This window comes from Tachypleus tridentatus, chromosome 11 (genome assembly GCF_004210375.1).
Source record: "Tachypleus tridentatus isolate NWPU-2018 chromosome 11, ASM421037v1, whole genome shotgun sequence".
Lineage (NCBI taxonomy): Eukaryota > Metazoa > Arthropoda > Merostomata > Xiphosura > Limulidae > Tachypleus > Tachypleus tridentatus.
In genome coordinates this window covers 95279700-95291886 of record NC_134835.1, presented here as the reverse complement: position 1 = coordinate 95291886, position 12187 = coordinate 95279700, and the positions used below count along the sequence as shown (strand labels likewise).

The 12187-nt window shown below is 37.3% G+C and overlaps 1 long non-coding RNA gene across 11 annotated transcripts in view; it reads right to left on the bottom strand.

The window, feature by feature from the left end:
- Positions 1 to 2545: 2545 nt before the first annotated feature.
- Positions 2546 to 12187, bottom strand: part of LOC143232825 (uncharacterized) — a 35335-nt gene continuing 25693 nt past the window's right edge. For all 11 annotated transcript variants that reach the window (XR_013017788.1, XR_013017787.1, XR_013017793.1 and 8 more), the window contains one exon: positions 2546 to 5361. This is a non-coding gene — a long non-coding RNA (uncharacterized LOC143232825). The remainder of the gene's footprint in view (positions 5362 to 12187) is intronic.

The window sequence follows — 12187 nt, the reverse complement described above, 5'->3', positions numbered from 1 at the left end:
AATGAATTATTGACAGTTCTATCAAGTAAATATATAAAGTTACATATTAGGTTTAAAATGTCCAACACTTGATTAGTTACGAAATTTTTAATGCTTTGTTTGTTATTACTTTCGCATAAAGCTACCAGACGGCCATCTGCGCTAGCTGTTTCTAATTCAGTGTGGTAGACTAGGCGGAATGCAGCTAGTCTGTTAACACCACCCACCATCAACTCTTTCACTCATGAATAGCGGGATTGAGCGCCAAATTATAAAACCCCCACGACTGAAAGGGCAAGCATACGTGTTAATGGGAATTCGAGCCCACAATATACAAATTGCGAGTCAAGCACACTAGCTAACAGGTCATATAATGCCACATAAATGTGTTTCAAACAGCAACCAAGTTCAAGTATCAAGTTTGTGTAAGTATTTTTTGCAATTAATTTGAGCAGAAAATAGCTATTTGTTCGCCCCAAAAAAAAGGTATATAATTAAACGCATAAAAAAAATCAATTCCAAATGTTATGATCTTACGGATCAAATTTAATGGTATCTTTGTAAACAATTATTTTCACAATTTAGTTCAAATTTAAAACGTTCAAACGCTGTTCGTTAAGAAAAACTTCGTAAAACTGTCTACACAATTGTAAAGTAGTATTTACAAAAATAATTTCCGTCCAAGAATTTGTTGGTTCAATAATTTATTCTGTTACTGCTCACATTTATTTTAACTACTTGTTATTAAACTGCATTAGCGTAGCATTAAGTTTGTCATTAAGTTGTTAATGGCCAAAATATATAACAATAGATTTGCATTAACGTGCTGTATTAAAAATTATTTTTAGTAATGAAAAGTCTGTACAGAAAATTTTAATTATTTTGTTATATTTGACACTGAGTTGTGATAGGAAATCATCTCAAAAATCTTTAGTGTACTGTGAAGATTAATTAATTTTTACCTTATAGGATTACTGTGTACGGCCAGATTTGATTTCCAGTACATGTGATTGTAATAAAAGTACAGTACAAAATGTCACGCACCCATTTCTTACCATTTAAGTCGAATTATTCACATAAAAATCAAGTCAACGAAATGGACTTAACTGCATAAATGTTCTATTCTTTATTAAAAGCATTTTTAAGCCTGAATCTTTAGGACTGTCTATAAGTCTATAAGCATAAGCTTTAGTGTGGCTGTTCTACAAAATAATTTATTCACACATACCAGATAAGCTGAAACAGGCATTAAACTTTATCAAGCTAGTTTATTTCCTCACATTTAAACATATTTCAGTATGCAGAGTGCGTGTGTTTAGCGTTGTAAATCCGGAGACATACCGCTGTACTAGAGGGGGGCATGCAAAGTGCTAACAGAAATATTCTAAATAGATTGTCAAAAATATCAACATCTAAATTTTCTTTTTTAATTTCAAGAAAACAAAACTTCAAGACTTATCCAAACAGCACACTGCCACGTGTCTATTAAGAGTGTTTAAGATTTTTATCTCGTATTTCCTCTTTTCCTGTATATTAGGTACCACTATAAAGACAATTTTCCCTCTTCTTAATCAAAGCGTTTCCCATTATCACAAGAAAACATAAAACTTCTTTAAGACACTGCAATCAGCCAAGAAACACTGAAGTACACAGCATCTTGAAAGATGTCAATCACACATTATATATGAACAAGGTAGGTGTATACTGGTCCTCCTGGGTATAGTGGCTGCACTTTCTAGCACCTGCCCAACACACCTCAATTTTCTTAACAGTGGGTTTTTCAAATAGGCATTGCATTAGTTCACGTGTACCTAAAACAAGTATACATGACAGTAAATTTAATATCTTTAGTTTTTTAATGAACACAAAACTTACGTAACTTATAATTTGTAAAGTAAAATCAATGTTAATTAATTACCAACAGTAAACGAGAATATAGCAAAAGAAATGTGTTAAATACAAAATGTTCTGACAGTTATGAATCCACATCACAAAAAAAATGTCAGCCAGGTTAACCTGAAGATGTTCTAAGTAGGTCGAAACGTTGTTCTCTGTTTTATCAGTAAAAGTGTTAATACCCATACCAGTCGTCCTGAGTTATATTTTTACTTCAAGTGGGTTTCTCGTCATCACGAAAAGAACAGCACCAGTTGAATTTAAGTTGAATTTCAAACTAATTTAATATATTCACCTTTAATTATATGTGGGTTAAACTGTGAAGTCAGAGTTCCCAAGGTTTAAGCACAGCCATCCCTAATTTATAACCAGTGTTCAGAAAAAGGGTAACTTGTCACCAGTACCTGTCACAAATATTGCCACTGTTATCCAAATAACTGTAAGTGTAGTGTGTTCTTCTTTTCCGGATCGGGATTTGGGTCTGCAAGATCTGGAAATGTCATATTAGAAGTCTTCCTTCCTCTTGGCATCAGGTTAATGTGGTTTCACTAATTGTTTCATCGTGAAACTACTGTTGTTATCAGATACACCTTAGATCACTTTCTATCTACATCCATGTTATAAGATACACCTCAGATCCCTTTATATGTCATGAGAATAGCATTTAATACGGTGTTATCACCTTTTATTTTTGTGCGACACTCTTACACATCACAAGAGTTTCAATGATAGCACTCACAATTAATCTTTAGGTTAAACCACTAGGAGTTTATAAGGCATAAATATCCTTTTAACAAAATCAGGTTAATTCGATTTCATTTTTACTAATCGCTCCTTGAATGAATAACGTTTAAAATTGTTTGCATTTCACCAACAAAGAAATATGATCACAAAAATTCCCACGATCTTGAATACCTTGATAATCACGTATTTTATACTTTAGCTGTAACACGTACATTATTATATCTCATCCACATCAAACATTTTAATACACAAAAATTCATTCATCAATATTGTACGTCCTTATAGTTCTATCGAAAGTCTATCTTCCTGTTATTATACGACTGGGGTGACTTACCGAGATTGTCACCTTTACTCAAACCACTATGCCATCACAAGATGTAGACAGACATACAGATAGGGCAGGTTTTGCTGGGCACTCAACTTTCTTGTCCAGAAGGTATACAATAATCCCTCTCTCCCACGTTGTTTCTTATTATGAAGTGGTTAAAAAAATGTCCTCTCCTGGACAAGTAGAAGATGGAGGGTTATCGGATTGTAAGCTAAAGAAGAGAAGAAGGCCCGGCATGGCAAAGCGCGTTAAGGCGTGCGACTCGTAATCTGAGGGTCGCGGGTTCGCATCCCCGTCGCACCAAACATGCTCGCCCTTTCAGCCGTGGAGGCGTTATAAAGTGACGGTCAATCTCACTATTCGTTGGTAAAAGAGTAGCCCAAGAGTTGGCGGTGGGTGGTGATGACTAGCTGCCTTCCCTCTAGTCTTACACTGCTAAATTAGGGACGGCTAGCACAGATAGCCCTTGAGTAGCTTTGTGCGAAATTCAAAAACAAACAAACCAAAAGAGAAGAAATGAAACTGTTGTATAATCTTCTCTCTAAGATAAAGTGAAGGGCGGGGGGAAGGGGGCATATGTTGTAGTTATGTCCCTGCTTCTTGAATTATGATACGGTGTTCAGCCTCACTTTCACGAATCACCTATTCAATTGTCTTTATTATCAACATGTTGCTGGAAAAAAACCCGCCGATTTTAGAATTGAATAGCTTACGATCCATGTCATTACAGAGTAGAAAAGCCACTGATGATTTTGAATTTTTATAACAACATTAATTGACATATCTGTCGAATCATATATTAAGTAAAATTTGGAGAAGCGGATTAAAATGAGTTCTTATCATAAATATTTTAATCTTGAGTGATCTTGATTAAGTCGTGTTTTTTATTTTGTTATTTAGAAGAAAAATATTTTCCTTGTAAAATGGTACAGAATAAAATATTATTTACACATTTACAGCAGCTATTAAAGAACAATATACACAATATACTAAACTAAACGTATATATATATATATATTGCAACACTCGGATCAAAAGATACCCGTATTCGGTAATCCAAACAAACATAATATTCGTATCTGGCAGACATTTATGACAAAATATACTTACCAATAGCCTAAATACTTATTTAATGCTATGTAATAAAAACACGTATTTGGTTGTAGATAAAACACATTTGTAGTATAGTTTTAATTCACACTGTGTGTTTGTTCATCCCATAGTTTTGGAGTTAATAGAACCTAAGATGGTAAGCGCCGCGAGGGGGGTTGTCCTTATCTGTATAACGTATCTATCCCGTCAAGGGAGGATAAAACGTACATAGATGGTCGCCCAGGCATGATGTTGGTTTTCAGATCATCAAACCCGAATCTGACATTGTGTTTTAGGTTTCTTTACGTTCCTTACGTTCGAGGGGTTTCATGTTTGAAACTGTATTCATATCCCCTCTCATAATGATGGGCTTTGATATGTTTTCTGAGGCCTCTGTGAATCAAGAGAGACCTTTAAACTCCTAAGGCGGTGTTCTATGCTAAGTGGTAGAAAATAGTTTAATAATAAAGTAATAAAAATCGTTTCTTTTTAGTAGTTGAGTAGCGAAGTTTCTGTCCCTCGTGCATAATATCTTTATATTATCGTTAATTTTTATGATGTTCAAACAAGTAATTAATAACATGTATTACACATCTTACAGTCACTAAAAATATGTTCCTCAAGATGTATTAAAACTTTTCAAATAAAAGCAGTTAAAAAAGTAACAGAAGTCGCTCTAACTGGTTGCAACAGGTTTATTTTCTTAAAAAATTCGTTTTTTGCTCATTTTACTAAAAATTCCACAATTTTCTAGTCCCTTTTCTTTCTCTTGTAAATTACAAGAAGTGTAGTTTCATACAAAATTTGTGACTACCAAACGTTGAAAGTTATCTAATGACGGATTTCTATACTACTGTGGGCTGCGTGTGCATAAAATATCTATGAAATTACTCTCTTACTCTTAATACTATCAAAATTCCCACCTTCAGCATTTATACATATTTCATATCAAGTTACAACTGATCTGCGAGAAGAAATAGTCGTTTCTCGAGATATTTAAACGCTATGCTGACAAACATCGACTGAACTACGAACTTTAAACCAGATCATTTTCAAAAGTTTCTCGTCTGTTCGGTCCTAACATTACACAGAATACCCAAACTCCTAGATACATGATACACCGAAATTGTTTCTTCTTCAGGACCATGTTTCTGGATGTAGTGGAGTCTCATTCCAACAAGCTTCGTATTGACGGCGAACTTCCAACATGCTTTCGAACTTGTGCACTATCTGCAGAACACAAAGTTACTGTTCCAAATAATCCTTTACCTCTTCCTCCTGTTGGTAAGAATCTCTTTGTCACTCGACTAACTCAGCAGTACCTGTAATGAAAATGTACTATTTATAACAGTAACTTTACTAAGTGGTTTACGAGACATCCTGTATATTTTTTAAAATTTAAATTCGATGAAACTGCAACACATGATAAACCAATTTTAATGAAGTTTGCACTGTATATTTATTAGAAAGCAACGAGAGTTCATCTTGGAAAGCATACGCAATAACAATAATTTCTTATTATACACAATAAACCCATAATATTATACAAATTTGTGGTTAGTGAAAATATTTATAGTACTGTTTCTGAGGCCATGAAATGACAATGTTTAGTCGGTTGGTTTGGTGTTTTATGGCGCAAAGCAAATAGGCTATCTGCACCAAAAATCCGGTAAAAAGTTAAAATTAAAGTAAAATTATCAAAATTCATAAAAGGAAATTAAGGTAAAACAAAACAGTTTAATTTTTTAGTTAAAAACAATTTTTACATCTAGTCTGTAGCGGTAAGAGAAAAACTACAGTAATACAGGTTGTAAAGGACTTTCTGTAGCATAACTGTAATTATTATAACACATCAGAAAGACTAACACGTAAGTTCAAAAACAACCGTTAGTCACTTGAAGTTGGCCTTTCCAGTGCTGGTTTCGAGTTATTTGACGTTATGGCCATTTTCAGAAAGTAAAGTAAAAAAACTTTTCAAAACTTGTAGCAAAATTTTATTTATAACTCGCTAAGATAACTAACGGATAGTTCAAACAGCAGCATTAGTCACCTGAAGTTGGTTTTTCCAGTCCTGGTTTTGAGTTATTTGATGCTACGGCTATTTTCTAATTTGAAATTGAAATGGATCTACTTTGATTCTTAAAAGGGAATCCCATTAAAAAATGTCTAACATATAAGTTAAAAAACTTAAATAGCGTTAAAAAGATTAATGACCTTTAAAAAACTAAAATCATTTCTAAGGTCGACAGTGTCACCTTCGCCAATAACACTGTCAAACCTTACGGATAAACATTGGGACAGAACATGTTTAAAATGGTGCCGTGTTTGAGAGTTGTAACGACGGCAAGACAGTAAAATGTGGCTTATTGTGAGCTGAGTGTTACACAGATAACGCATTGGTCACAGTTTTTTAACTCATCATTTTCTTTTATCTGGGACTGATGCACCAATGTGTTATCTGTCTAGTTAGAATAACTTCCTCTTTACGATCCTTACGGAAGCAAGATGGTCAAAGTCCAATACAGGGTTTTATTTGGAAAAGCTTGTTTTCACGTTGCTCACTTCAAGTCCATTGCCAACTGGCACGGAGCCGAGCTTTCAATACAAGACCACACTCCATATAAGGAACAGGCACAGCAATGATAGTGCAAAAGCAAACAGATTTAGCTGCGGTGTCGGCGAGCTCATTCCCGCAAATACCAACGTGGACTGGTATCCAGAAAAACTGAATAGAAGTAGACGTTAAAGAGTACACAGTACAATTTGTGTACTGCTTTGCGTCTATGTGATCCTGGGCAAGGAAAATGGCGTACAGTTCTTTAGCATAAAACATCAATCCACTCCACAAGTGGTGGAAAAGAGGACATGGAGGATGTTCGGTGCTCTTGTACATTTGACCCGTAGCTGCTTGATGTGTAATATAAAGGTCAGCTTACGGTCAAAGATAAACTTCAAGAACTTTGTCTCAGGGACCACAGGCAGCACAACTTCACCAATACGGAGTTCAGGATCAGGGTGAATACCCCATTGGTGGCAAAAGTGCATGGAAACGGTTTAAGTTAAAGCCGTTTCTTGTGGTCCACTTCAGTAAACGATTGAGGGCAGTCACTAGCTGCTGCTCAATATACCTCATGCTTGACGACTGGTATGAGATGTGAAAGTCGTCGACATAAAACCCGTTAGCAACAGTAAAAGGGAGTTGTTCAGTGATGGCATTAATATTTATGCTGAACTTGGAATTGCCTGTCCATTAAAAATTGTTTAATAAAAATGAGCAAATGGACACGTAACCCATGTATATGGAAGTCTCGCAAAATGCCATACCTCCATGTTGTATCATAAGCCTTCTTAATGTCAAAGAATATTTATACAAGGTGTTGTCGTTTGAGAAAGGCTTCTCTGATTGACGTTTCAAGTCGAATCAGGTGGTCCATGATGGGATGCTGTCGTTAGAACCTACACTGGGTGGGCAAGAGATGATTGTTTGAACCAAACAAGACGATTATTAAACATCCTCTCTAAGGTCTTACAGAGACAGCTCGTCAAAGCAATTGGATGATAGTTTGAAGGAATCTTGGGATCTTTCCCAGGCTTAGAGAAAGGTGGGACAATAGCCTGGCACTAGGCATCAGGAAAAACATTCTCATGCCAGATCAGGTTTAAAGCAATCAGGAGAATTGCAAGAAAAGCAGGAGATAAACGGTACAGCATTTCATAGTGTACTCATCAGATCCAACCAATGTATTGCCAGACCAATGAAGGGCCATTTTGAGTTCCACCAGTGTAAAGGGATGATTATAGTCATAAGAGACAATCAGCTCGAAAGGAAAGAGGTGATCGCTTTGCCAGAGTCTTGATGGCTAAGAAGGTGGAGGAAGAAGCATAGGTGCTACATACCTGGCAAAAGCTTTCACCTAAAGTATTGGTGATGCTCCTGGTATCAGCTACTTCCTGGCTATCAGAGAGCAAGATCGAGAGGGAAACAGAATTATATTGCCAACTGACCTTTCGAATTTTGTTCCATATGACTTTAGAACTGGTGGTAGGAGATATGCTGGTTGTGACCTTAATCCAAGAGTCATTCTGGTTCTGACATCTTACCCACTGAGCATGTGCATGGGCCTGCTGGAAAGTAATGCAGTGCAAGAGTGTGGGATACCTACAGAAAGTATCCCAAGCCCATTTTTAGCCTTCCGTGCCATGTGGCAGGCAGGATTCACCAGGACAAGGATATCATAGAAAACATGTCAAGGTTTTAGGAATACATTGAGCAGCTGCCTGTATAATGCAGTCAGTTACTGCTGCCACACAGTCGTCTATTGATAGCTTACAGCCTATGGCAGGATCTTGTCCTGCAAGAGCAGTGAAAGAGGGCCAGTTTGCTTGATACAGCTTTCAGCACCAACCACAGCCAGTCTCTCTCAAAATTATAGGAAAATGATCACTGCCTCATGGATTATTGTCAACCCTCCATGAAAAATGAAGGGGAGCAAATTAAGAGATCAATAGCAGTAAAGGACTGACTAGGCGCATGAAAATAAGAATAAGAACCACTATTGAAAAGAGTGTGTGTTTTCTTGTAGCATTGCTACATCGAGCTATCTGCTGAGCCCATCGAGGGGAATCGAACCCCTGATTTTAGCGTTGTAAATCCGTAGATATACTGCTGTACTAGCAGGGACAATTGAAGAGATCAATGATCAGAGCGCATACACTCTATGGAACGACCTCTCCCACGAATATCAGCACTTCTCCAGAGGGAATGATGTCCATTAAAGTCCACTTGGATTAAAAAGAGAGACAGCAACTGTTCAATGAGAGCATCAAGTTTTGATTGATCATGTCTTTCCAAGCGACAGGTAGAAAGAATAAACATGGATGGAATGACCCAAAAATACACGGATGGTTACGGCCTCCAAAGGTATGTCGAGTGGCAAATATAGGGCGGGCACATGCTGATCAACCAGCAGTGCCACCCCTCCTTGCACTTGTCCATCACACAGCCTATCATTTCTGCACAAAGAAAACCGCTGTAAGGTGACTGTATTAGCTGTTTTAAAAAATATTTTCTGTAAGGAAAGACATACAGGATGGTAGGAAGCAATCAATGCTTTGATGTCATCCAGATCAGAACGTAAACCACGACAGTTCCATTATATCAAGCTGGCCATTTTTATTTATGTGTGGGCGAATTTGGTGGAAAGCTCTTTTGCTTACGACCACGTCTTTTTATTGTCTTTATTCGAGAGAGGTCTATCGACCTCCATTGATCCTGCCCTGGGTCAACTGGGCAGGTTTTTGCTGTTGGAAGAGGATTCCAGCGACTGAGGACATGAAAGGATGATCGTTTTGCATCTTAGGGTGGGAGAAGAAGACGTACCCGAGGAAATGCCCGTAGCTGGAACAAAAGGAAGTGGATTTTTGGGTTTTGGAATGTATGTTAGGGACAGTGATGGCTGTTGAAACTAATTCATCAATTTTTTTAACCATAGAAGTCAAAAGATTTTTCATTTGTTTTGAGAACGAATCTTTTGGAGGCACAGAGAGATCTGCCTGCACTCCCACTGTAATAGTGAAATGAAGTGAAGCAGCATACATCCGAGATGAAGTGGTGGATAGCAACTTTCGAGCCTCAGGGTAAGTAATGTTTTGAATCACTTTCAAACGCTGCACCTCTTTTTCTTCCAACCATTTAGGGTGAGAAAGAAATTGGGACGGGTGAGAGCCATTGCATCTGATGCAATGAGGGTACATCTCACACTCATAGGCATCATGGTCCTTGCTAACGTAAGGAGCACAAGTCAAGGAACCACGACATAATGTCATCAAGTGACTGAACCGCTGACCTTGGAAACATCTAAGAGGGTTTGGAATGTATGGCCATACATTGTAATTAAGATAACCTGCCTTGATGGTGGCAGGTGGACGCAGTGATGTAAATGTCAGAATGAGGACATTTTTCGGCATCATAATTCCATCTTTGCGAGTGGAGATACCACTCACTACAGAAACTCCTTGGATGGAGAAACCAGCGAGAATCTCTGACTCGAGGATGTTCTTCAAATCCCTCTGTACAATAACTCCTCGTGACGAATTGAAAGGAGCATGAGGCGTAACCTCAATAGGTATACTCCCAGTTGCCTCTGAATGCAAGAACAGTTTACTATGTTGAGATGTGGATATTTCCACCAATATGTCACCAGAGCGAAGCTTCTTTACTGACTCTGTAGAGCCAGCAAGTCCTTCTAGTCCCTTCTGAATGAAAAAGGGAGACATCTACCCTAAAGGTTTGTCTGAAAGATAATGTAGGATAAGAAAATGAAGTACAACAGGTGTTACAGATGTTGAAAATTCCTGCTCAGAATCTTCAAGACATGGTTGTTTACCTATGTATTGTTTTTTTTCTCTATTTTATTTAAGTTTTTTTTGGAGGATCCATGATAAAATATATCAGGGGACAAACTACGATGCCAAACAAGGGCATTGCAGCAATGCCAGGGTTTCGTGAGCACTATACCGAAACACCAGCATCAGATACAATGTCCACAGAACCTGTTGAGAACATCCAACACTGGTACCAGCCGACTGACCCAAGAAGGCCACCCCAAGGCCGTCCGTGTACAGGAATTCAAGGCCAAAGTGATGTGTTAGGGTTGGACCCCTGAACCACCAGGATCCTCTCCTCCCCTTCACGAGTCACCACGCACGGCAAACATGTGGGTGGACGTTTAGATCCTAGATGAGGTAAACTGAAAGAACAGAACCTTCCCTAGGAGGACCCCTCACCACATACAAGAATCCACACCGAGGGGAAATGACAATGAAGAAAAATTATAATATAATATAATTAGGAAATGTATGACAGTCCTAGATTTCAAACCTACCTTCTATAATTTAAAGTTTTAGAATATTTCAAATTCACAAAGTTCGTTTTAATTTAGAATTTCGCGCAAAGCTATTCGAGGGTTATCTGCACTAGTCGTCCCTCTTTCTGAAATGACAAACTATAGGGAAGGGAGATAGTCAACATAGTCCACAGCCAACTCTTGGACTAGGTTTGATCAATAGTTGGATTGCCCGTCACATTGCAACATACCCAAGTCTGATAGGAATGCATGTTTAAGAACAAGATTTGAACCCCCAACTTGTGCGTCGAAAGCTCTAACTATTTTTAATAAAGTGTGATCTTGACCAATATAAACCTGTACCTCCACGTGCAATATTTCTCTTGGAATCACCAACCTTGTCTTTTCGTAATATTACATGTCTTCAGCCTTTTGGTAAAAAACCTTTTTTTAATTTTTAATTCGACTTTCCCATGATAGTTTATAGTCATTTTGGAATGTTGTACGTGAATGGTGGAAACTAGAAAAATTATTATTTTTTCTTTATTTACATTTGAAGCTTAGAACCTGCTCTAGTCTTGATGCAGTGCAATTCTGCAGTTAAATATTTAGTCCAGAACATAAGTGCTGTTGTTCTTCACGTATAGTCCGTGTTCTGTACTCAGGAAGTTAAAATTAGTGACAGGATTTATTTCTGGATGCTTAATACTTTAATGTTAACATAATAACACTACTACAGAACAATAATGTCGAATAATTGCTTAACTGTGTCCAACAGCGTTTGTGTAGCTCATTTGGTAGTCCTTCATTTATATAAGGTTCAACTACACTTTTGCCACCATAATCAGTACAATAGTTGCCAGTTAAATCCTGCGGTCCATTAATTATTGTGGTTGTAGTATTTTGTAGGTATTTTTATATATACGAAAACCACAAGTGTAATAATGCACGTTAGTCTCCCTAAGTTTTATATAACACAAATTATTATCTCCCTAAAAAATTCTCAAATGATTTCTTCCACCAAAATATAATGTTATAATACTTTATTTCCAAAGTCATGACGTCAGTTATTTTCTTTTGAACAGACGGCTTGCTTGTTTTGTTGAATTTCGCGCTAAGCTATTCGAGGGCTATCGGCTTAGCTGTCCCTAAATTTAGAAGTGATAGACTAATTTTTGAGCTACTCTATTACTAACGAATAATGGGATTGACAAGCACGCATTAATGTCCCCATGGCTGAAACGGTAATGTTGGATTACTGGATTCGACCCGCAAACAGCAGATTGTGTGTACATCCCCATAA